The sequence below is a fragment of the Tiliqua scincoides genome, chromosome 2 (genome assembly GCF_035046505.1).
Source record: "Tiliqua scincoides isolate rTilSci1 chromosome 2, rTilSci1.hap2, whole genome shotgun sequence".
Classification (NCBI taxonomy): Eukaryota; Metazoa; Chordata; class Lepidosauria; order Squamata; family Scincidae; genus Tiliqua; species Tiliqua scincoides.
The window spans coordinates 199,816,077-199,842,653 of NC_089822.1; the positions used below are offsets into that span (position 1 = coordinate 199,816,077).

A 26,577-nucleotide genomic window follows, 5' to 3' on the forward strand; every position below is an offset into this window, starting at 1 on the left:
TGGTAGGTTTGCTGGGGAAGGGCGTTTACTTGAGGGGGGGCTTTACTGGGGGGGAGAGTCTCTGAAGTTTGAGGCTAGTGATGTGGGTTGCAACTTGGCGGGAGCAAGTGGGGGGAAGGCTGCCTTCTCCACCAGCAGACTTTCCAGAAGCGCCCCTGAGGAGCACCTCAGCGCCCCTGGCTGGATGCAGCTTTCAGGCGCCGCTGCTCTCCCCCGCGGGGGCCAGTGGCTGCTGCTCCCTCGCCTGGCGTCGCCTCCTCCCGCGTCGAGCCTGCTCGAAAAGGCGCGTGTGGTGGCGGTGCTGCTGCTGGTGCGCAAGGGTGACTGTCTCTGCAGGCGCGCGCGGCGCCCTCCCCTTGAGTTGCTAGCTCTCCAGGAAGGCATGGCTCGCCCGGCGCTCCGGTCTGTGTGAGCCAGCCAGCCAGCCAGCGAGCGCCTTTGCAGCGCCGACTGCTCCGCTCGCAGCTGCTGGGAAACCATGGTCCGGAGGAGCCCACCGCCCCTGGTCGAGACCACGCGCGAGCCTCCTCGCCGGGCGTGAGGCGGCTATTTTTAGCAGCCCTCGCCGTCCTGTGTGTGTGTGTGTGAGAGAGAGAGAGAGAGAGAGGGTGTGTGAGTGAGTGCGAGCGTGTGCTTTCCCTCCCTTGGCTGGGAGTGGAAGCGCCGTGCAGGGAAAGCGAGCCAAGGAGGCGCCACGGACGTCCCCGCTGGCGGAGCGAGCCAGGTGGCCAGCGCGGCGCAGCGGGAGCCCCGCCACTGCCAAGCGCCTGCCCAGGTTGGTACGGCTCTTTGTGTTGTCGCCGCCGCCCCCCGCCTCCTTTTCCTCGCCTCCGGCCCGCTTAGGCCCCGAAGCTCTGCCGCAGGGAAGAGAGGAGAGCGCGCCTCCTTCGCCCCCTCGGGGCTGGGCGTGTCGCCTCCCGTGCGCAGCGGGCGAGGGGAGATGGCGGGCAGGCGGGGGAGATGTGTGGAGGAAGGTGGGAAGCGGGGGCGGGCTGGCGGGCTCCCCACCCCCACCCACCCCCGGCTGCTCCGCCTGGCTCTTCTCGCCTGCGGGGCCCGGGCGCCTGCTTGCTCCCCACCTCGCCGTGCCCTCCGTTCTGCCGCGCTGTGCAGGGGGGAGACAGCGCCAGGCTGCCTGCATCAGCCTAGTCATGGCAGCTTCTTGCCTGCCAGCCTCCCATTTCCTCTCTCTTCCCCTCCCAACTCCTATTAATAGCAGGAGGGCTTTTGTCTTTCTCTTCGCGTCCTTTAATTATTCCTCTGACTGGGATGGGAGAAGGAGAGCTAAGGGGGGGGGGAAACAGCCTCCCACTTCTTACATAATCAGGGTAATAAAGAAGCAACCACAGGGCGGTCTGGCGACAGCCGCGTAACTGTGGGGTGATGTGGGATTCCCCCAAACATCAGCATACGCCCCCAGACCCAGGTTCTGTCGAAGTGCCACACTCTTCCATGCACAGGTCTGGGGCCTGCTGTGGTGGAACCAAGGTCCACAGGTGTGCAGGGCCTTGCCTTTGGCCCAGTCCTCTGCATGTCTGCTCAGCAGTCAGTCCCATTGTGTTCAATGAGATTTAGGGCACAATCCTAACCCACTTTCCAGCGCCGACATAAAGGCCATGCAACTCCAAGGTAAGGGAACAAACATTGCCGTACCTTGAGGAGGCCTCCGTGACTGCTCCCCAACTGCAGGATGCAGCACGTGCCCCACTGGCACAGTTATGCTAAGTTGGTTAGCATTGCGCTCTTCCTCCTAGGAGAGTATGGATAGGTTTGTAACCACCATCTCCGCGCCCTATGCAATTCCATTTTAAAGTGTGTTTTAGTTGTCAAATGTGTGCATTGGGACTAGGCACACACTGCAACAGATGGCTTGTATTTGAACAGGAATGGTATGGCGCCATGCGCAGTAGTACTCCTTAGTGCTCCAAACTCAGTTTGTCACGCAACCCACCTAAGTTAACAGTGCAATTTGTGCAGGGCTGGATGCACACTCGGTGCACATATAGGACCTCTGTAATACCAAAGGTACATAGTCTGGAAAAATCAAATCCCAGCAGGAAGACATGCACAGAAAGCAGATAGAATGGCATAGCAGCAGTTCCAAAACTCAGCCACTACTTTTTGACCAGGGCAGCATCAAAACTATTCATTATGGTGGGGCATCAGTAAAGTAAAACTTAAACACTGCTTTTCTTTGATTCATGGCAATGAAATCAGGAGTCATCACAATATCATCAGTAACCCATTAACCATTCATTCTCATTCAGAGCCCAATCCTGAGCTCTTGTGCAATACAGCGCTTGTGCTGTAAGGCACATTTGTGAGACTTACCACTGGGCCAGCACCTGTGCTAGCCCAACGCTGGCCGGTGCTGGGCAGGCACCCGTCCTCTGCCGCTCAGTGGTCGAATGGACTGCTGAGCCGTAGCATGGTAAGCGGAGGTGGGGAGGAGGCGTTCCAGGGAGGGGGGAGGGGGGAGGCAGGCGGAGGGCGAAGAGAGTGCAGGGCAGAGGCAGGGAGAGGGTGGGTGGGAGGCGTGCCTGGGGGGAGGCGGGTCTGGTGGAGCTCTGCTTCACCCGATCCTGCACGTTTGTGTGGGGCTTGGCACCCTAGACGAATGCCTTTACCTTACCTTGAGGGTAACTTGAGTAGCCCCATTGCAGGGCTACTTCCCTTACCAGGGAGAAGGGGACAAAAGCCCCCTTCTCCTGAGGTGCCGCCCACGGTAGCCTGAGGCGCACAGGATCCAGCGGCAGCTGTTTTCGGCATTGCCAAAGCCACATGCCGCGGGCAGCTCAGGATTGTGCTGCCCGTCAGGGAAGCTAAAGTAATAAAATGGTGAGCTCTGTTTTTCTAGAAGGTTTTGCAAGGACAAGAAAGTAATTTCAACCTGTGTTGCAATTGTGATAATTTTCCCATGTTTGTTAATCTAAAATAAATGAAAATATCCTCTAGAATCACACAAATCTGCTGCACCTCAGATGCGATTGTCAAAGCCTTGAACACGTTTTCCATAGTGTTTTCTCAGTTATTCATCATAGCTGCTGAAGCAAATAGTAACCTAGTAGCTGTTTCATGAGGATTTTGGCTTGGGTGGCTGCGTCTGTTGTGTCTTCATCATTTCTGTGTATAGTATAGGAATGGCGGGGGGGGGGGGAATCCTGCTAAAAGTGTAGCAGTGATTCATGCCAGAAGGGTTCCCATACTTCCAGAATTCTTTCAGACAGTTGACAGCCCAATCCTATCCACACTTTCCTGGGAGTAAGCCCCTTTGACTCTAATGGGACTTACGTCTGAGTAGACATGCATAGGATTGGGCAGTGAGTTTTCTGTTTATTCTGTCCTGCTCTTGATAAAGAGAAAAGGTCTTCTTCTAGACCAGGGGTCTCCAAACCTTTTGTCCAGAGGGCCGGAAAAAAATTTAAATATAAAATTTAAATAAATTGATTAGAGATGGAACTTAGATGAGTGAATGAATGGCCTCATTCATTCAACCTCTCTGGCCCTCAGAACACCCTCCAGACACAATCAGAACACAGTTCTGGTCATGTTCAGTTGAGCAGGCCAGAGGCTTTCAGGAGACAAGAGGTTGGCCGCGGGCCAGAAAGAGGCTTGCTACGGGCCGCATCTGGCCCCTGGGCCGGGGTTTGGAGACCCATGTTCTAGACAACAGGCTGCCCAGTTTTCTTTCCATGCAATTCCAGTACTGTGGCTAGCTGCAGCATAGCATCTGGCTGAGCACAGCAGAGGGTGGTGGAAAAAAGGAAGGCAAGCTAAGGTCAGGGAAGTGAGAGTGAAAAGGCATATCTACCTATGTCAATATATGTTGAGGAAAGGTGTTGGGACACCTTGTACTGTTCAGTTCCTATGTTGCTGTGTTATTTTATTGTGAATTTTGATGTTGAAAACTGGCCACCAACCATAAAAGAAGATATGGAGAAAGACCCATAGATATTTTTTAGGAGTGCATGAATTATGTAGATACAGTACTGATGTTGCCATCAGGGGGTACAATAGGCCAATATTTCCCACACTGTAGGTCATGACCTGCTTGTGGATTGTAATCCAATTTTGGCTGGGTTGCGGGTCTGCTATGACCAGAAGCTGTTTCTGGGTCACACCCCGTATTGCCTGACATCTTCCTGGTTTCAGCAGGCCCAGGACATACCGGGAACGCTGAAGTGGGTCATGAAGGTAAGAAGTTTGGAAACTGCTGCAATAGGCCAATGTATTTCTCGAAGTAGATCACAGTGGATGAGATTTTAAGCAGGACAGTGGAGATGAAGTCAGAAGCAATTTTGGAGGAGTCAGAGTTGGTAAAAATGTATCAACTCTGACATTGACATAAAATCTTAAGAAAATACTATTTTAACATTTTCTCTTCCATGTGAGCCACCAGTAACCTCATGTTTAGGGAGATTGAATGACACAGTAAGCCACTTGGTGGGGAATAATGTTTTTTAAACTTTGACTCCAGTACCTTATGAATACAAACTGTCTACAAATCAATTTATCTGAGGTTGCTGGTGTATCACACAATGCTCCCTCTAATTTTTTGCCTCACAGTTCGAAACAGTTAACAGTCTGAGCAACCTATAACCACTGTAATCTTAAAAGGGGCAATTGCCAGCCCAATCACTAAGTAGTAAGTAAAAAGAAAGTAACTGCTGCAAAATCACAACTAAAATGTACAGGTGGCATGTTTACATGTTTATCAGATGTGATAAAGAATTATGTAATCAATATGCAGTTAGGTTTTTTAAAATGAAATATACTTAAATATAGGTTATAAATCTAAAAGTAGCTTGATGATTCATGTGGTGGTGATTAAGGGCCCAATCCTATCCAATTTTCCAGTGCCAGTGTAGCCATGCCAATGTGGCATGCACTGCATCCTGTGGTGGATGGGGAGTCACTGGGGCCTTCTCAAGGTTTGGGAACATTTGTTTCCTTACTATGGGGTTGCATTGTGGTTATACCAGAGCTGGAAAATTGGATAGGATTGGGCCCTAAATGTCTTATGGTACCATTTTAGTAGTTTTACCATTATTAATGCATATTGAACTTTTATGAAGGTGTCAGAGTCAGAGATTTAAAAACTGAGGAGTTGGAGCCAGTTGTTTTGTGTAGTGACTCCACAGCCCTGATTTTAAGTCTCTTGCCAATTCTGCAAGTTAGACCCAGGACAAATGCAATTAGCCTTCTGTGGGGGGCTAATGATTAGAGAAACCAAATAGAAACATGTCATCTAGCCACAGAACTTTCACCAAAGTGGTACATTGCCATGGTACCCAAACACTCCACTATTTCTCTCCACATTCAATGCTTTCTTCTGCAGACAAGCACTAAATATGGGGACTTTAAAGAGAGGCTAGCCAGTGTGTGCTTTCTTTCTCCACATTCAGTGAATGTGGGGAGAGAATTTCTAGAGAAAGCCAGAGAAACAATATGCTCCAACAGTGGCTTCCAAAGCTGTCAGCTATCACATTACCATTTCCACACTGGCTGATTGCCCAAGAAACTCTTGCGTGTTTGCCCTAGAACCCTTGTACATCATTGAAGATTTTGGAGCAATTTGCATTGAGTGCACCTTAGATCACAACCAACATTAACCTCTGGCTGAGCATTTCAGGGGAAAATTGATGCTTGTGGCAAGCTGCCTTTTAAGGAAACATCAGTCTTCTGTGATCCGCTCACTGAGGAAACCCTCATAAGCTTCTCTTCCCTGGAATATTTAAAAGCCACTGCTCTGAATGAACAGTGAAATTCTCTCTAAGTTGGTAGGATGAGAAAAGACTTGTCCTTGGAGAACAGGGAAGGTTTATCCCAGGATGAATTAAATTCAAAACTCTGTCCCAAATCTTGTCTACTTGCCCTTTTTTAAATACTAAGGCTTATAGCAAGCCAGTCTACCATTTCTGAGACACTGGTCACACCAGTGCAGTAATTTGACTGCAGCCAAGTGTTTGTTTCTTCGATTGCTGTGTGCACTGCCATGAGTATTGAAATGATCTCAGCTAGACATAGCTATTAACACCTTGGAGAGGTAGGTGAAAAAAATTGAGTTCACACCTTAACTCTTCCTAATGTTTATTTGGAGCAGTTGACAGTGAAGTTTGCTGAACAGGCGCAATAGGATTTGTCATGCATTGTTACATAAGGAAACAAACATCAAATTGTCACATCATTATTGTTTTGGTTGCATTCTTGCATTTGGTTGCATTATTGTATTGGTAGAACCTAGAGTTCCCTTGAGCTGGGCAGTGGCCATGCATAGTAAGGGAGCACCTGGACAGCTTATGAGCTGAGTGAGCAAGGCCAAGATAGTAGTTTAGAGCAGTGGTTCTCACACATTTAGCATTGGGACCCACTTTTTTAGAATGAGAATCTGTCAGGACCCACCGGAAATGATGTCATGACCAGAAGTCACATCATCAAGCAGGAAAATTTTAGCGATCCTAGGCTACAATCCTATCCACACTTACCCAGGAGTCAGTGCCATTTACTATAATTATTAAAAGAATATACCTAGTAGCTTGTTAAAAGTATAATTCTGTAACATTTCCCCAAATGCAGTCACATACCATGGCAGCATCAAGTCTAAAATATTAAAAATAAAATATTGAAATGAATGGGGACCCACCTGAAATTGGCTTGCAACCCACCTAGTGGGTCCCGACCCACAGTTTGGGAAACACTGGTTTAGAGCCAAAGCAGATTAGTGGTAGAGCTGGGAATAAAATCAAGTTTCTTGATTCTCAGATCATTTTTTAAAATCTGTTGATTAGCCCAAGTGCATTTCCTAGTGCATTTCCTAGTACATTTCCTAGTAGAGCTCACTGAATGCACAGTAAAATCTTAGGACACAATTCAGTCAAACTCAAGTGCCCCTGTGTACACTGGTTAATGAGAAAGCATTTTGTATGGGTTAACTTGACCGTCGTCATCAGTGACATCCAAGTGCTTAAGAGCCCAATCCGATTCTTTCACCAGTGCAGCACTGCTGAAAAGATTACCCCTACTTTGGGCGGGGGGGGGAGTTGCAGAGGTCTCCTCTGGGTAAGGGAACAATCATTCCCTTACCCAGGGGTAAGCCTTCATAAGAACATAAGAACATAAGAACATAAGAACAGCCCCACTGGATCAGGCCATAGGCCCATCTAGTCCAGCTTCCTGTATCTCACAGCGGCCCACCAAATGCCCCAGGGAGCACACCAGATAACAAGAGACCTCATCCTGGTGCTCTCCCCTACATCTGGCATTCTGACTTAACCCATTCCTAAAATCAGGAGGTTGCGCATACACATCATGGCTTGTACCCCATAATGGATTTTTCCTCCAGAAACTCGTCCAATCCCCTTTTAAAGGCGTCTAGGCTAGACGCCAGCACCACATCCTGTGGCAAGGAGTTCCACAGACCGACCACGCGCCGAGTAAAGAAATATTTTCTTTTGTCTGTCCTAACCCGCCCAACACTCAATTTTAGTGGATGTCCCCTGGTTCTGGTATTATGTGAGAGTGTAAAGAGCATCTCCCTATCCACTCTGTCCATCCCCTGCATAATTTTGTATGTCTCAATCATGTCCCCCCTCAAGCGTCTCTTTTCTAGGCTGAAGAGGCCCAAACGCCGTAGCCTTTCCTCATAAGGAAGGTGCCCCAGCCCCGTAATCATCTTAGTCGCTCTCTTTTGCACCTTTTCCATTTCCACTATGTCTTTTTTGAGATGCGGCGACCAGAACTGGACACAATACTCCAGGTGTGGCCTTACCATCGATTTGTACAACGGCATTATAATACTAACCGTTTTGTTCTCAATACCCTTCCTAATGATCCCAAGCATAGAATTGGCCTTCTTCACTGCCGCCGCACATTGTGTCGACACTTTCATCGACCTGTCCACCACCACCCCAAGATCTCTCTCCTGATCTGTCACAGACAGCTCAGAACCCATCAGCCTATATCTAAAGTTTTGATTTTTTGCCCCAATGTGCATGACTTTACACTTACTGACATTGAAGCGCATCTGCCATTTTGCTGCCCATTCTGCCAGTCTGGAGAGATCCTTCTGGAGCTCCTCACAATCACTTCTGGTCTTTACCACTCGGAAAAGTTTGGTGTCGTCTGCAAACTTAGCCACTTCACTGCTCAACCCTGTCTCCAGGTCATTTATGAAGAGGTTGAAAAGCACCGGTCCCAGGACAGATCCTTGGGGCACACCGCTTTTCACCTCTCTCCATTGTGAAAATTGCCCATTGACACCCACTCTCTGCTTCCTGGCCTCCAACCAGTTCTCAATCCACGAGAGGACCTGTCCTCTAATTCCCTGACTGTGGAGTTTTTTCAGTAGCCTTTGGTGAGGGACCGTGTCAAACGCCTTCTGAAAGTCCAGATATATAATGTCCACGGGTTCTCCCGCATCCACATGCCTGTTGACCTTTTCAAAGAATTCTATAAGGTTGGTGAGGCAAGACTTACCCTTACAGAAGCCATGCTGACTCTCCCTCAGCAAGGCCTGTTTGTCTATGTGTTTTGAGATCCTATCTTTGATGAGGCATTCCACCATCTTACCCGGTATGGATGTTAGGCTGACCGGCCTATAGTTTCCCGGGTCCCCCCTCTTTCCCTTTTTAAAAATAGGCGTGACATTTGCTATCCTCCAATCTTCTGGTACCGTGGCCGTTTTGAGGGACAAGTTGCATACCTTAGTCAAGAGATCTGCAACTTCATTCTTCAATTCCTTAATAACCCTTGGGTGGATGCCATCAGGGCCCGGTGACTTATTGATCTTTAATTTATCAATGAGGTCTGAAACATCTTCTCTTTTAACCTCTATCTGACTTAACTCCTCGGTCAGGAGGGGCCGTTCGGGCAGCGGTATCTGCCCGAGGTCTTCTGCCGTGAAGACAGATGCAAAGAACTCATTTAATTTCTCTGCCATCTCTAAGTCTCCTTTTATCTCCCCTTTCCCTCCCTCACCATCCAGAGGGCCAACCGCTTCTCTGGTGGGTTTCCTGCTTCTAACATATTTGAAGAAGCTTTTATTATTCCCCTTAATGTTGCTGGCCATGCGTTCCTCATAGTCTCGCTTGGCCTCCCCTATCACCTTCTTACATTTCTTTTGCCACAGTTTATGTTCCTTTTTATTCTCTTCATCAGGGCAAGACTTCCATTTACGGAAGGAAGCTTCCTTGCCCTTCACAGCCTCTCTAACTTGGCTGGTTAGCCATGCGGGCACTCTCCTGGATTTAGTGGAACCCTTCTTTCTTTGCGGTATACACCTCTGCTGGGCCTCTATTACTGTTGTTTTAAGCAGCCTCCATGCATTCTGGAGAGACTGGACTCTTTTTACCCTCCCTTTCAACCTCCTTCTAACCAGCCTCCTCATTTGAGGGAAGTCCGCCCGTCGGAAGTCAAGGGTTTTTGTTAGAGATTTGCCTGGTATTCTTCCCCCAACGTGCACGTCAAAACGGATCGCAGCATGATCACTGTTCCCCAATGGCTCAGTAACGTTTACATCTCTAACCAGGTCCTGCGTACCGCACAAAATTAAATCCAGAGTCACCTGTCCTCTGGTGGGCTCCGTGACTAGCTGATCTAAGCCACAGTCATTCAGCACGTCAAGAAATCCGGTTTCCTTATCGTGACCAGAACACAAATTGACCCAGTCAATATGAGGATAATTGAAGTCCCCCATGATTACAACCCTGTCCTTCCTTGTCACCTCCCTGATCTGTTTCCTCATTTCAAGGTCCCCATCAGATTTCTGGTCTGGAGGACGATAGCACGCCCCCAGTATTACATCGCTGCACAAGCCTGGTAATTTAACCCACAGAGATTCTACGGTGGAGTCGGACCCACCTTCAATCTCTACTTTGCTGGATTCTATCCCTTCCTTAACATAAAGGGCCACCCCACCTCCAACACGCCCCTGCCTGTCCCTCCTGTAGAGTTTATAGCCCGGGATTGCGGTATCCCACTGATTCTCCGCATTCCACCAGGTTTCCGTTATGCCCACTATGTCAATATTTTCCCTTGTCACCAGACATTCCAGTTCTCCCACCTTTGCTCGTAGACTTCGGGCATTCGCATAAAAGCATTTATACACGGAATGCCCCAGGATGGGCTGCTTATTCGCTCCTTTGTCCCCGCATCCTCTCATTGTGCCAAACCGTCTATCACATCCCATCTCCCTAACTTTCCCAATTTCTTCTCCTACCCTGCCTTTGTCTTGTTGTTCTCTAACCTCCCCATCCTCGTCCCATAGGGATGAGGAGTCCCGAACCGGATGCCCCTCGGCTCCTGTCGGCCTTCCCCCAGGGATCAGTTTAAAAGCTGCTCTGCCACCTTTTTAATGTTATGCGCCAGCAGTCTGGTTCCATTCTGGTTCAAATGGAGCCCGTCCCTCTTGTACAGGCCCCGCTTGTCCCAAAACGTTCCCCAGTGCCTAACGAATCTAAACCCCTCCTCCCTACACCACCGTCTCATCCACGCATTGAGACCCCTGATCTCCGCCTGCCTAGCTGGCCCTGCGCGTGGAACAGGTAGCACTTCAGAGAACGCTACCTTTGAGGTCCTGGCTTTCAGCTTCCTGCCTAAAAGCCTAAATTTGGCCTCCAGGACCTCCCAGCTACACTTGCCCACATCGTTGGTGCCGACATGCACCACAGCCGCTACCTCTCCCCCAGCACTGTCTACCAGCCTGTCTAGACGAGAAGTGATGTCCGCAACCTTCGCACCAGGCAGGCAAGTCACCATGCGGTCCTCACATCCGTCGCAAACCCCCCTCTCTATGTTTCTAATAATCGAATCCCCCACTACAAGAAGCCCCCGACCCCCCTCCCGCCGAGGAGTATCCCGAGTGCGCTCGGATACGGGCCCATCCCCTGGAGAAGGGATCCCCCCTAGGGGATTGTTTCCCTCCTCTCCAGGATGACGTCCTCCAGTCCCGAGACTTCCCACCCGGGCAGCCGAGGAGCTGCACGCCTGAGGTTGGGACGAAGCCTGATCGTCCCCGGAAGTCTCCCCACGGTCCTCCTCTGGCTGCCTGCGCTTCTCCAGGTCGGCCACCAAGGCTTCAAGGGAGCGGACACGTTCCCTGAGAGCCTGGAGCTCCTTGCAGCGAGGACACACCCATGACTTATGCCCCAGAGGCATATAATCATACATGTGGCACTCGATGCAGAACACTGGATAGCCCCCACCCTGCTGCTGGCTGTCTGACTGCATAGCTTTTTTGTTGTTGTTGTTGTTTTATTTAGGGGTCCTTTAAAAAACCGTACACTGGATAGCAGCCCTCTTCTCAAGGGAAGAGGAAGGGCAGTGTATGGGGCCCTGGCCTCCTCGCCCTGCTGCTGAACTCGCCCAGATGCTAAACTCTTGTGCCTTACCTGGCACTTAGTTCCCAGAGGCACTGGGTTCCCAGAGGCCACACGCGTCTGCAGAGAGCCTCACGCGATGGCCTGCCTAGCTTTATACTCCTGGCTGGCTCCTCCCCCCTCCTTCCTTCCTGATTGAAAGGGGGCTGGCCTTCCCAGGTGAGTTTACAAAAGCTCAGGAAGGCAAATGGCTGCTGATGGGCGTGACCTACTCTGCAGGCTCCTGAATGGACTGCTTGGATTAGCCTACTGGGGCTCTTAATGGGTTGGGAATTGGCCCTTCCTAGGTCCTTTCCCTCCTAGTTCTGTTCTCTTAGGCTGGACTGTTTTTGTAACTTCATGATGCAGGGGAGATCTACTTAGAGCTGTGCTAGTTAAATAGCTGGCACAGGTCTGCATGGACATCCCTCCACACCCTTTGCCACCTCCCTCACTCCCTCCCACTTTCCCCGCCATTTTACCTTGATCAACAGGTGGCTCTGGATCCGCTGGCTCTGGTGCTACTCAGCATGCTTGCTGGAGTGCCTTTTATGGCTGGTACTGATTGCTTTATGGCAGTCAGTGTTATCAGAAGAGGCCACTCTGATGATGGCCAGTCCCTTTATGAATTGGTCATGAGTGCCCATTCATTCATTCATTCATTCATTCATTCATTCAAGCTTTATCATCACACTCAGAATAGTGTTTAGAAATGTCATTTATGGATATATTTTTATACTAAATATTCCAAAATTCAGTGAATGGATAACTCTTGTCAATCAAACAATTTGTAAGTTATTTCATACTTCCTTAAATATACCAGATGCATCTATTTTGAGGTTTGGGTAATATGGAGATCTATTTCAAATTCAACCCATCATTTAAGGCAGATGAAGAATCAACTAACTGCACAATCCTAACATTGACTTGGGCTGGCCCAAGTCCCGTAAAAGCAAGTCCCAAATCCCAAGTCCCTTAAACGTGCCGTAAAGCACATTTGCACCTCCTGACGAGGAAGCCGCGTCGGTGCATCTAGATGCACCGACGTGCGGAGGCTGACAAAAGCCTCCATGCTGGCTTCCAAGCAGCTGCTTGTGTCGACACGCCTGTGCCGACACAAGTGGCAAAGGTAGGCATAGGGTGGCAGGGAGGTGGAGGGAGACAGGCATTCCTGGGCGGGGGGAGGGCGGGTAATGGGCAGCTCTGGGGGCGGGCGCACAGGTTGCCGGAAGTGGGGCTGGGATGTGGCAGTTATGCCGGATCCCAACCCCCGTCCCTGGGGAGAACGGAGCGGCTTCAAGCCACTCCGCTCTCCTCAGACTTGCGCTACCTCCAGAGATGGCACAGGTCAGAGGAGACCCACAGGGGCCAGCAGCCCTTACTCAGGGGTAAGGGGAAGAGTTTCCCCTTGCCTCTGGCTGAGCCACTGCTGGCCACAAACCTTCCTTGGATGCAGCACAAGCCTCCTGGCTTGCCTGTTCCAGCGCAGGTTTGGATTGCTCTCGAAATGTTCTGTAATTGGTGAACAGGTTTGATATGCAGTCTCTCCCATTTTACAACCAACTCAGCTAACATTGAAAACGATGAATTTTTTAAAAGTTGTATACTCAGTTTTCAGGAACAGCTACTGGGAGGCACAAGGAACTGGCAGTATGCAGTCCCTTGTGGAGATAGAGTTTCACTGCTGCTGAGGAAAAAAGCCTGAGTGATGAGTAGTGTCTTTATGTTACTGCTAAATGCAAAGTGACTCTGGCCTCCTGCAGGGGCAAGTGAAGGTAGCTGCTATAGAACCCAATTCAGTTGTTAAAACTATGACCGAAACTGGCACTGCAGTCCTGTCTCTTGCCTATGATGTTGCAACAATTCCTTTTGACTAACATTTAAAAAAAATGCAACTTTGTGTCCATTAGCAACCAGTCCTCCCAAGAATCTTTTTAATTGTGTTTCCTCCTAATCCCTTGGGCCATTTGTTTGTCTGCAGTTTGCTGAAGCTTACCTGTCTCACTTGCAGTGAAGATGGTTTGTTTTTGCATTAACAGTGATCTTGAGTGAAATCCTGTTAAACCTATTGGATTGCCAGCCAAATAGGGATGTAGCCAAGGCCTACCTTCTTTCTGGTTAGTAAAATTTCTATTCAATCTGGCATCATGCCCAGAGATGTTTCTTCTTGATGTGAAGTACAGTGATCAGAGGCAATCAGCAGTATGGTCACATACTGAAGCAGTGGAGGCAATACAGATCAGGTACCAGTTTCATAAAGTTTTTCCTACATAAATCTCAGGACTGGTTCACATGTACCAGGTCAGACTTTGACTTTGATTGTAGTATCAGGTAAAGGTTTATCAGGTCACCATCTTCCAATCACCTCAAAACACTGTGCCTTTCAGTAATCAGCTCTGGGTCATTTCTGGGACTGTGCAAAGCTGCCACTGTGCTCGCAGCTTGTCTGGAATTGGATAGAAGTGCCAAACATGCAAACTGGTGCCTTCATGTATTCTGTGGACACCACCCACTGTGATTAATGTAATGGTGGTAGAGCGCAATCCTAATAGCCACTTGGGCTGGCACAAGTCTCTTGCACCAGCCCAAGAGTGTTGCAAATGTGCTGTAAAGCTCTTTTGCATCACTCAGAAGGGAGTTAGGCTGGCGCATGGACATGCGCCGGCTTCCCCACACTGCAACAGGCCCCAGAGGACAGGTGGGTTGTGCTGGCTGAGCTTGGCCAATGCAGTGATCTGGGGGGAGCGTGGGAAGGAGTCAGGACCAGGTGTTCCCAGGTGTGGGTGGGTGGTAGGGAGCGGGAGGCAGTACCAGGACCCAGCGGTTATGCCAAATCCTGACTCCCATTCCCGGATGGCATGGAGCAGCCTGTAGTTGGTCCATTCTGCTTGGATCTATGCCACCTCCTGAGGTGGTGCAGATCTGAGTAGACCCATTGAGGCTGCTGGAGCATGGCACAGGGTAAGTGGAAGTGATTCTCCTTGCCTCAGGCTGCACTGCTTTCAGCCCCAAACGTTTGCTAGATGCAGCTCAGGCCTGCTAGCCTGCCTGTTCCTGTACAAGTTAGGATTGGGCTACCCATTCTTTCTTCTGAAAAGGTTTTGTGTCTGACCTGTCTGTTCACTTGGTTCCCATCTTCCATAATTATATTCTGGAACTTGATTGGGTTACATAGGTAACTCGGTGCCTTGACCAGGTGCAGCAGAAATTGAAGGGCCCAGGTATTTTTATTTCCATATGGTTGCTTTGGAAATACCAGGCAATAACAGTGCTTCGTATCTGACTCAAATAGTTTCCAAGATTTACTTTGAAGGTGAAAACAACAATACAGATAGACAAAATTTTTTCTGGCACTGGTTAGTACTAGGTGCCTGAGAGGACATCTACAAGTCACTAGAATCATTATTGAATGATGCATGTTCTCTCATTTACTCACAGCTTTCTGCCAAGGAAAACACTTTGATAATGAGATTGTGTTCCCTGTCCAACTTGGCTCAATGCCATTGCATGCTGGAGTGACTCTCTATAAAACATCTAATACTCAGTTAAACCCAGTTTTGTTCTTTACCTCCCCAACACCCCAAAGCCCCAAAGATTAATTTCTGTAAAAAAGCTATCCCGCAAGGAGATGTAGCAATAAAGAATATGGAATTTATTTTTACCCTTTCCAAGGCACTGTTACCTGCAGCTTCATAGTCATGTAACATCGTAAGAATGACCAGTGTATTAAAGACTGTCTACCTACTGCAAATGACATGCATGCTGCTGTTCTCTGTTTCAAGTTACACTGCTTTGCCAGAGTATGGCGTTGGCTTCTCTATATTGGTGCTGCACCTCATGCTTGGGGATGCAAACGGTTCTTTAGTTTAAAGCTCATCTCAGATTTTAAAGGTCACAACCTAGAAATCAGTGTCATGGTCTTGACGTCTGGTTTTTCACCTTGAAGTCCTATAACAATTCTGCTGTTCATTTTAAAAAGCCACTGGCACTCATGACTATGGGGAAAACCTAGAAAATTGCCCACTAGGGGCTCAGAATATAGGGCTTCCTAAAGGTCAGAGCTTCTGTATTACAGTGCCCGGTTTTCTTCAAAACCCCACGTTTTGTAGCGGGAATAAATTACCAAAAGTGAATACGTTTTTGCAAAGGAATTAGTTGAGATGAGAAAACCAGGTTACAATAGTGTCTAAGAAACTAAGTAGCAAATCTGGACTTTCCCTGTTTAAATCTAGCCTCTGCCATGAACTCAAGATACTCTCTCTCAACCTCAGATCTCTAACTGCAACATGAGAATAATAATACAGTACCTTACAGCAGGGGTTCCTAAACTATGCATCAGGACCCCTAGGGCATCGCGGTCTGACAGCTGGTCAGCAGCAAGACTGCAAGATGCTTCAAGGGACGATAGGTAGCTGAGCTCCTGTAAGTAGTTTTCACACACTGGAAAAGTCCCTCCTGCCCACCCTGAGCCTCTTACCTCAGTTTGTAGCATCTCACACATTGTCCGAACATGGAGTTAACTGGCAATGACATCAATGACAGTCACTACTGAGAGCCACATGCCTTATTTGCAGTGTGTGGGGGCATCACAGGATGCCAAAGACTGGGAAGCACTGCCTTACAGGGTTGTGAAAGGATTTCGTCAGGATAATACACGTGAAGTGCTGTACAAATGCTGAGCACTACCACCTCAGTTGGTGTCAATTTCTCTCTGTGGGTGGAAGATTCTGGTCAATCCTCTTCCCCCGCTTGGGTGCCCAGTGCCTTCATCTTCAACCATCTATTGGAGCAAGGTTGATCCTTGCCCACAGCAGTATGGGAATAGTTCAAGGGAGACTACAATGATCTTTGTATTTGTGGTGGAAGCTGTTCTGTGACTGCCATAAAGTAGCTTCTGCCAATGCAACACACTACTAGTGCACAGCCAGCATAGGATTGGGCCATCAGTAGTGAACCACTGCTTCCATGAGGGATGGTGACAGCCCAATAACAGAACCAGCATGGACATCCTTGAAATTCCAAACACTTTGAAATGTTTAGTTCCTTGGGGGAGGGGGGAATTAGCTTGGTGGAATGAGTTAATGTGGAAACAATAGAACTTTTGATGGGTTAGAAACCTCATTCTTCTTGAAATCAGTCAGGAGTAAATCTTATATACCTTTCCGTTATCATCTGTGTGGATAGTAAATTCATATGGGATATAAATCTATTCAGTAAACAAACAAGCAAACTGTCAGAGTGGTTGGGAGTCTAGGGATGAAGAACTCGGCAGAAGGGAGTTGGAAAGGAGCTGCCTTAATGAGCAGCTGGTTAACTCTTAGGAGGAAGGCATGGAAACCAGAAGCAGTAGGTGCAAGCAAGCAAGGTGTCAAGGTTATAGCAGTTCCAAAACAAATTGACTCTTATGGCCTTAATTTATTTCACTCAGTCCTTGTTCCATCATAACCACGCTAACTTAAGTTGTAGAGTTGTTCCAGCTGTTGGTGAATCCAAGCAGTTCTCTTAAGAACATAAGAACAGCCCCACTGGATCAGGCCATAGGCCCATCTAGTCCAGCTTCCTGTATCTCATAGTGGCCCACTAAATGCCCCAGGGAGCACACCAGATAGCAAGAGACCTCATTCTGGTGCCCTCCCTTGCATCTGTCATTCTGACGTAGCCCATTTCTAAAATCAGGAGGTTGTACTCTTGTCTTCCATGTGTTTATTTTTGCAGTGAGGAGAAGCATATTATGAAACTGGAAACCAAAAACCATTTCTGTGTATATTTACATCATTTGTTCCAGAATAGATGCCGAAGGTCCACAATGTTAATAGGGGTAGCTGGCAATTGAATTATTTTTACTTGTCTCTAAACTGCTCTGTAAACTTTTTTTAACTGTATGTAAGCATTTATAATAATTAGAAGTAGTCTTCCAACTACATGCAGGGGAAGGCAGAGGTTGCCACTTAAGGTCAAAGGTTAAAATGGCATGTAGGACCAATTCATACTTTACAACTTCCTTCCAGATTTTTCTCATGCTGCTCTGAGAACATTTGGATGGAGGAACCTCATGGGTAGGGCCAGTGATTCAATTTCTTCCTACTCAGGCTTCTGTCTGAAACTTTGGGGGCAATACGGAGTGAAATAGACCAGTGGTGTGACTTGGTATGAGGCACCTTTGTATATTCCTATGTTCTGATCTATATGAAGCAAGCCTACTGTTAAGGATGCATCTTGCATATAGTTTAGGTTAAAAGATACAGAGAAGTTGCCACCCTTGTAAGTCTTAGAACTGCATCTCTCAACCAGTGGTAATTGTACCACTGGTGGTACTTGAGGTGGTGTCAGATGGTACATGTGGGACTCCCAGACGAATGCCTACTGGCAGTGAGACCAGCAATGCAAAGCCGCAGAGGTAAGCAAATTGGCTCAAATGGTGTTGGCATGGTTTTTATCAGGGAGCTTAGGTGCCTTGTTAGGGAGATCTTGGTCAGCTTTGCTTGGCTGTCCACATGCCAGCCACCTGGCATCACTCGGCTTTGGCTCTTGTGGCTGTCTCCTGGGCAGAGCCTCGCTGATGGACTGTGCAAAGTGGGACAGCGGGGAACAAATGTTGAGAAATGCCATCTTAGAACAAAACGTTGTCACAACCCTGTGCATAATATAGGAGGAACTCATCCTGCGTATTCTGCCTCCCCATACAGGAAATGAACCCTATTCTCTCTCTCACACACACACACACACACACACACACACACCACTGCCACTTTCTCCCTGGATCAAGGTGCTCACTCATTTTCATTAAGATATTGCTTCCAAACTGACAGATTGAGGCAACATCTTTCACACACATTGTTTGGAACATGGAAGCTAATGAAGTGATGACTGCTCAAGGCCAACAAGCAGCCAAACAGTCTCTTAACTGCTGTTAAATATTTATTCAGTGGCAACAATGTGCTAGAGACTGTACAGAAGGGATCAAGCCCATTTCTAGAGAGCTGACATCCTACAGTGTAGTTCTTACAAACAGCAGGTGAACTGGTCAGCCAGTGTTTACACTGTCCTACTTCAGACTGTAGGTGAGAACTTTTATGGCTGAATGCTCCTCTATACAGAAAATTTTCCCCTAATTTCCCCAATCGCCCAAATCAGATGTCAAGGAGAAGGCTAGGCTTGCAATTGTTCTCCCTTACAGTAGCAGGCTTCATCATTGCCAGGTACTTCCTGGTTGGGAGGCCAGAAACAATGCTGCAAAGAGGAGTTAGAGGCTCAGGGCAAGCAGGTGGGCTTTTTCAAGCGTATGAAAACCATGTGCTGGAGCTCTGCCCTCCAAGCATCCTACCATGCTTGTAGCATCACATCATGGTCTCACTGCCAGGCAGCAGGTGCCCCCCAAGAGCCACTTGCACCACTGGACAGCATCTCAAGTAACACCAGTGGTATGTGTACCACTGCTTGAAAAGTGCTGCTCTAGCCCACCACTTGCTTCCCCTCCACACTTCCTTTTCTGCTCTGTCTTAGTTTTCAAATTCAGAAACTACTCAAACTGATACATCGCCAGATAAAGAGGAGCAGCATTTGGCACACCACTTCAGACACTGGGAGGTCTTGGGCTGGTTCTGTGTAACTGAGGGTGCGATCCTACCCTGCACTGGAACAGGCAAGCTGAGAAGCTTGCGCTGTATCCAGCGCAGGATAGGGGCCCAAAGCAACTCAGCCAGAGGCAAGGGGAAACATTTCCCCTTACCTCCAGGTAAGGCGCCCTTGCCCCTATGGGTCTCCTCGGACTTGCGCCACCTCCTGATGTGGCACAAGTCTGAGGAGAGTGGAGCGGCTTTAAGCTGCTCTGAACTTTCCAGGAACTGGGGTTGGGATCCAGCATAAGTGCTGGATCCCAGCCCCGCCTCCCACTCCCCACCCACCTGCCCTCCCCCCCCCCGCCCACTGCCCGCCCTCCCCACACCCAGGAATGCCTCTTTCCCACCTCCTCTCTGCCTCCTCCCTGCCCATCCCAGAGCCTTGCGGTGGCCCAGCTGGGTCAATGCAAGGCTTGCTGCAGAAGCTGCCACAGAGGTTGGATTTAGCTTCCCTTGCCAGCACACCTCCATCCACCAGCACGGCTTACTCCCAAGGAGGCACAGTCCTCCTGGGCCAGTGCAAGGGACTTGCATTGGCCCAAGTGAAGGGCAGGATTGTGCCCTGAGATGTTTTCCTTCCCTCAAAACCAGATATTGGCACTCTTTATGCCTATTTCAGTGGGTCTTCATAGCATTTCTAGATACTTTAGGGGAAAATCACTTTAGAGTCTCCTGAATGCATCCTTTGTCTGACATAGAGTGAGAACTAAGTGGCAGCTGTAGTTGCCTCCTCTCCCCCCCCCCCCATCCACACACACTCCTTCACAGAACATTGCCTCTCTCTTGCATAAATATTTATGGACTGGACTCACTGTAAGTGTGCATTTATATGCGACATTAAGGATGTAAATCTTTATAAATACCTGCTGTGTGAGGACAGGCCAAGGGGAGCTATGGCCTTGGTGATAACGTTGCGGCCAAGTGCATTATAGCACTTTAGTGGCAAATGGAATTGAGACCTATTTGCAGGGCGTGCAAGAGAGAATCTAGATGAATAAATCGGCGAAGGCTTAAATCTTATAAGGGAAGGTATCCCTGCTGCTGAGTGAAACCTGCAGCATGGATTTCCAAAAGACAGCGATTCAGAGACTCCATCTTTTGTGCAGTAAAATTCCACCAGGACACTTCATTGTTGGTGTGTGTGTTTGCTTGTGGACTGAGCACACAAGCAAAAGTTCCTTTCCTCTTTATATCCTTGAAAGGGACTGTCTTCCTTGGCTTCTGAGGCTGTAATCTGCAGTCTACTGGGCCACCTGCTTTAGGATGGAAAAGGGAGGAACTTCAGAAATACACCACTGACACAGAAAGTGTAGCAATGCAGGCTTTTTCTTCATGGAAAAAAAATACTTGGGGCCATGGGGGTGGACACAGGAGAATGTTAACCAAAACATAAGAATCACTGGACCAGATTGGACCTACAGGCTGTTAGTTACTAAATACTTTCGTGCACCTCTGTCCTCTCATGTAGTGCTACTTGGAGAGCCCCAAGGTGCCTGTCCTAGAAAAAGTGCAATGTGAGAATCCAGTCCTGCCTTTTACTTGAAGATGTTAGAAGACATCCTGTTGCTTTCACTGATCATGATCTGGTAAACGGTTGGCTTTGCAAGTCTGTTGATTTTAGTGGGTTTACACATGCACAACACTATGCAGGACTGTGGCCATTCTTATTCATGCTCTGTGATGCCACAGTCCTGTGATGTACCTCTGTGCTGACACTCAGGAGTGCAGACTGCTGTAAATCATGCTGCAACTGCACAGAAGTCCCACTAGCAGGCCTCCACATGAACCAGAGCAGATAAACTCCATGCTGAGCAGTGGATGGGTGGGGAAGAGTGGGGTAGGGGTGTAAAAGGGTAGGACAGGGTGAGGGGCAAGGGATGAGCTGATTGGGTCCAGGAGGGGGCAGGATCAGCAACACTGCCATGCACTGTCCCCTTCCCAAGCCAGATCCATGTTACATAGACTTGCACCAGCCAGTGACATACAAAGGATATTTGGCACCCAGGGCCCATAAATTTTTGGCACTCTCCCCATCAAAAAATTATTTTTAGTAATAGACATGTTATGAAATGAATAATAATAAGCAGAGAAGAAGCGCAGACAGTGAACATTTTCTTTTATTGAACTTATATACATTCGGTTTCATATATGTAGTGAACATTAGAGATCTTAACCTAAATCAAAACAGACCTAGTTGTGATCAGGGCCAGGACAGTGGGGAGGGGTCCTCAGGCAGGGCGGGTGGACAACATGACCGGAAATCTGCACTCCTAGAAAGCTAGGAGTGCCATCTAGAAAGCTCCTGCTGTGCTGCCTTGGGCAGAGTACACTGAGGAGGAGCTGAGGCTGGAAGCAGCAAGCAAGGCCAACCCTGCCTACTGGGCTCTGAGGCTCTCCCCACCTTCCAGGGAGTAAGTCCCATTAACTATAAAGGGACTGACTTCTGAGTAGGCAGGCAGGCAGGCATCCTCCTGGTCGATTAGGGAGTAAGCCCCACTGACTATAACAGGGCTTGCTACTGAGTAGACAGCAGGCACTCAGCACTTCTCCGCCCTCCCCCTTTGTGTCCTCCCCGTGAAGGTGCTGGCAGGGCAGCGCTCCTTAGCCTGCAGGGCAGCTCCCCTCAGAACACTGAACAGCAGCTTCAGGCTGCAATCCTAGCCACACTTTCCTGGGAGTAAGCCCCACTGACTATAACAGGCTTACTGCTGAGTAGACACACATAGGCTTGGGCTCACAGGCTGCAATCCTAGCCACACTTTCCTGGGAGTAAGCCCCACTGACTATAACAGGCTTACTGCTGAGTAGACACACATAGGCTTGGGCTCACAGGCTGCAATCCTAGCCATACTTTCCTGGGAGTAAGCCCCAGGAAATAAGGTAAGACCTACCCTGAAAATAAGACCTAGTGTGTTTTTTGAGCCAAAAAATATATAAGCAGTGTCTTATTTTCGGGGAAACACGGTATGTACGTTTATGAAGAATACATTTGGTTTTCTGAATTGCTTGCAACAAGCTACTTATTCCCAGTTGTAATCACAGTGTAATCCAATTTTTGTTACAGTGTACACCTTTTGTTACAGAATCCTCAGTGTAATCCACTTTTTGTTAAATAAGGCAGTGGTGTTTTCCTTTTCTAGTTCCCTTACCTTGAGAAGACTTCTAAATTCCCCCACAGTGTACAGTACAAGCCGCGCTGGCCCTGCTGCATTGGTGTAGGGGAATTTCAATACAATTGGACTGTGAGTGGCATAGGAGCTGAATCTTGTGGTGGGGAATGTTAGCCATTGATAAATTTCAAGCTGACTGTCCTGTTTTTAACCCACAACAAACTAACCAATTGAAACAAATATTATAGTACCTCAATGCTGGATATATTTCATGGATATTTAATGAAGGTAACTTGTTATCTTGTCTAAGTAACACAGTGAGACCATTTATCTTTCGGTATATCCTCTTAAGAACATGGCCCTCAGCCCCAACACTGTGCTCTTGTATGAGCAGGTGTTGCGCATTCACTTCAGTGAAGGAGAGCACTTACTTTATATGTTCAGAGCTATTCTCTTCATAAAGAGAAAGGAGAAGCCCAGAGTGTTGGAGCGCCGTGTGTGCATCAGATTATTTATAGCAGCTCCATTAGCACAGACCACCTTTCTTCAGGGGACAGCTCCAAATTAAATTCCACATTTTAAAAATATTGACTGAAATAATTCACTGTATTGATTTTGGCTTTTGACAGCGCTAACAATAATGCACACATCTCCTAATGCAAGCACTGTTATGGCATCTTTATATGCCCCAAGTTCACTATAGCTCCTTTACTGTACTCCCTCATGATATTATCTCCACCTGCAGACAATGTGGTGGGCATATGTTGCCACAAGGGTATAGTTGGGTTGTGTTTATTTATGCTTCATGGGATGAAAGAAACAGCTGAGTTACATCTGATGATGTGGTCACAACAACCTGTTCATTGCATCTTGGAATATTTCCCTTCACAGAAGAAGAGACACAAGTGTATGACTTCCATGTTACACTGCTCACACAAGTAGTTGTCTGGGACTGTATTTTTCAACTGCAAGAACTTAAGAAGAGCCCTGCTAGATCAGGCTCATGGCCCATCTAGTTCAGCTTTCTGTGTCTCACAGCGGTCCACCAGATGCCTCAGGGAGCACACAAGACCATAAGATACTTGCATCTCACTGCTACTCCCCTGCATCTGGCATTCTATTTACCCTCACACTCCCCAGTGAAGACACCAGACTGCACTTGGGTTAAACTTGGGTCGCTTTATTAAACACAAGTGACCAGTTTTTAACGCATGAAATCTACTGAACATATCTTCCCTCCCTTGCCAGTCTGGGGTATGCAAAAAAACTGCCATCCAGGGCCAATGTGGATGACAGGAAAAAAATTCCTACCCGGCCTTCATAATTAGTGACCAACTAATCTCGGACTGTATATACCCATCATGGCTTGAACCTGTGATGGAGTTTTCTTCCAGAAATCTGTCACATCCGCTTTTAAAGGTATCTAGGCCAGATGCCATCACCACATCCTGCGGCAAGGAGTTCCACAGTCTAATTACACACTGGGTAAAGAAATACAGGTGGGACCTCTGTATGCACAGATTCTTTATCCACAGATCTGACTCAAAGCAAGTTCCCTAAACCTGTGTTGAGTTAGACTTGTCCCCACCTGAGCCCTCCAGAGTGACCAGAGCTGTACTCCAGTCTCCTCTGACGGGCTTTCTGAAGCCCACAGAGGCAGCGCCAAAAAAAGCAACACTCAGTTTCCCTCAGGAAAATGGAAGTTATTTTTATATTTTTATGCCATATAAGGCATTCTGAGACCTGGGAGAAGCTCTCAGGAAACTAGAAGTCACATTTTTTGGCTGAAAAGGCCATTCTGAAGCCTGCAGAGGCAGTGGGAAGCACAGCTCTGCTCCCCGTTGGGGGGGCTTATGGGGCCAAAAATCATGAATTTGATTATCTGCAATTTTTTGTATCCATGGGGTCCAAGAACGGATCCCCTGCAGATACCAAGGCCCTACCTTTATTTTCCTTTGTCTGTTGCTGTACAGTAGTACTGTGCAGTGGTACTATACAGCATGGCATGTGGTACTTGTGTTAGAATAAGGCTTTTGTGGGTGTAAATTAAGCAGAGTTGTATGGCAGAAGATCCTTCCTCCGATTTGTCCCCGTTCAACTCTCATTAGTTTGCTGCTAAAAGTAAAACAAGAGTAGAAGCAGTAAAAAAGGTTTCAGTGAAACACACTTTTCTGTTGATAGTGCAGGAATTAGATTTTGAACAGGGAATCCTAGAGCTAGTCCCTTTGAATGGAAGAGTGAGACTTCATGGCATGATGGATTCTCTGGGATACCCTGGGAAAGAATAAATTTACAGGTCCAGACTCCCTAACCACTGATTCAGAATCCACGGTTTTAACTCACTGTGGGTTCCAAAGTCATGGTGGAAGCTGGACCTGAGCTCCCAGATGCCACCACAGATGCTCTCTGGTGGCATCTGGGTGGCATTCTGAGGACTATAGAGATCATGCACAGTTTCTATGGGCCTCAGAAAGGCTCGAAACACAACTGGAATGAGGTTCAGGTCAAACTTAGAATCCCTGTGGGACAGAACCCACAGATTTCATTATCTGCAGGTTTCTGTATCCACGGGAGTATGGGAATAGATCCCTCACAGATACCGAGACTCCACATGCTCGTATATTGATGTTTGTAGATAACTGCATGATGTCTTTATTAAAGGAGAACAGACATGCAGCTCAATCCTGACTCCCCTGCATGGCAATTCAGTGTCACTAACATAGCCTTGTGGTATCCCACAGGGCATTTTGACCTCTGGAGACCTCCTTGGGGTCATCCCCAGTAGCTGTCATGGATCAGTATGGACTTGGACTATCTAAGCATGAACCAGATTTGTCCAAGTTCCAACAACTACAAGCAGCTACTCCAACAATTCTGTGATCTCCTGAAGAAGGCCCTGGGAAATGGGATACCTTTGCTGTGATGAACAGCATTTTTGAAATTAAGGTTAGATGAGTTTCCATAATGTAGCTGTCAGGGCATGACAGTGCATAGTCCTCCAACACTTGAAAAATAAAATTAAAGGATTTTTAAAAATGCTTTAGTAGAGTAGAGTATGCAGAGTAGAGAAGTTTTGCAGCTCATCACTAGCAAACTTTCAAGCAGTATTTAGGACGGCCTATGACAGTTTCACAATTATAAACCACATGACAATTGCCAGAACATTGATGTGTACACTATTTGGCAGAAGACAATGACAAAATATTGTGGTTTGAGTACTGGGAAAACACATTTTCCAGAATAAAAACACAGTCGTGAAGGAAGTCAAGGAAGCTAAATGAGAAACGCAAACATGTATTTATCTATTTGTTTATACTTTACAGAATATCATTGTTAGGGAAGCCAGAGGCTGACCAAAGGAAGTAGAATCTCATAGTCAGTGCAGTCGTTTCTGGTCTCTACTTCACTGATTTACTTGGCCAACGCCTGAATAATGATGTGGGAGAACTGGTAGATATCAACTACTACCCTTTCATGCTAGAGAAACCAGGCAGATGGGGGGGATCTGAAAAAGGCTTCCCCTTTCAGAGCAGAACAGAAACTAGCCATTGTGTTTAAAACCAAATTGCAGTGGTGAACACGAGCAGTAATAGAGAAGGGACACCTCATTCAATTAGCGAACATGAACTATGCAGGCATGTAGTCAAAATATAATGATTAAAACCCAAAAGAAAGGAGAAATAAAAAATGGGGGAGGCATGTTAATTGGAAGGAGGAAAGACTAAAGCAAGCAGCCTAGGAAAGCAGCTTGGGTGTTGACAGTACCCAGGTGTGAATCTTAGGAAAAACAGACAGGCAGATATAGCAAACACTAAAAGCAAAAAATTCTTCCTGAAGTAATCTAAGTGAAAGTCATTTCACTGTTTGTCCATCTGCATTTAATCCAAGATTCAGATTCAGGCTGATCCAAGATCAATCTAAAGTCTCCATCACACACTTTTGATCTTCAGGAAGCGGTGAGGTCTTGCCCACCCACAGATGCTTTCTCTAAGGAATCCAAGCTAGAACACACCCAAGCATCCTTGTGCTTGACCTTTAGAAACTTGGGCTGCAGTCCTATCCTCACTTACCTGAAAGTAAGCCCCTTTGACTATAGTGGGACTTACTTCTGAGAAGACATGCATAGGATTGGGCAGTTAGGCTTGATGATGTCATAGGGTCATCCCACTGGATGAGAAATCACTGGGTTATTCTACACCACCCCCTGACCTAGACATTTGGGCTTGGCTGACCAGTTGGTGGACGCATGCATATCTCAGCAGGAGGCTTGACAAGGAGGTTTTTTGTTCCAGATACAAAGACAGTGCAATTCACAACCTGCACAGGTGATTTTTTGGGAATGGTGTTTCAAAGAACCTCAGAAAAGCATCCTAGGGAAATGCCTCCTGAATTTAGGGTGGCTGGCAGTCTTTAGGAAGCCACAGCACCCCAAATTCACAAGCATGCACAAAAAAAGATCCCTGCCCTAGCAGCATGCAATCTAAATTTAGAAAT

The 26,577-nt window shown here is 47.7% G+C and overlaps 1 protein-coding gene across 3 annotated transcripts in view; it reads left to right on the top strand.

Annotated features, from left to right (window-relative positions):
* Positions 1-430: 430 nt before the first annotated feature.
* CPLX2 (complexin 2) overlaps positions 431-26,577 on the top strand; it is a 147,020-nt gene continuing 120,873 nt past the window's right edge. For all 3 annotated transcript variants that reach the window (XM_066617166.1, XM_066617165.1, XM_066617167.1), the window contains exon 1: positions 431-775. The gene's annotated coding sequence lies outside the window, so the exon portion shown is untranslated. The remainder of the gene's footprint in view (positions 776-26,577) is intronic.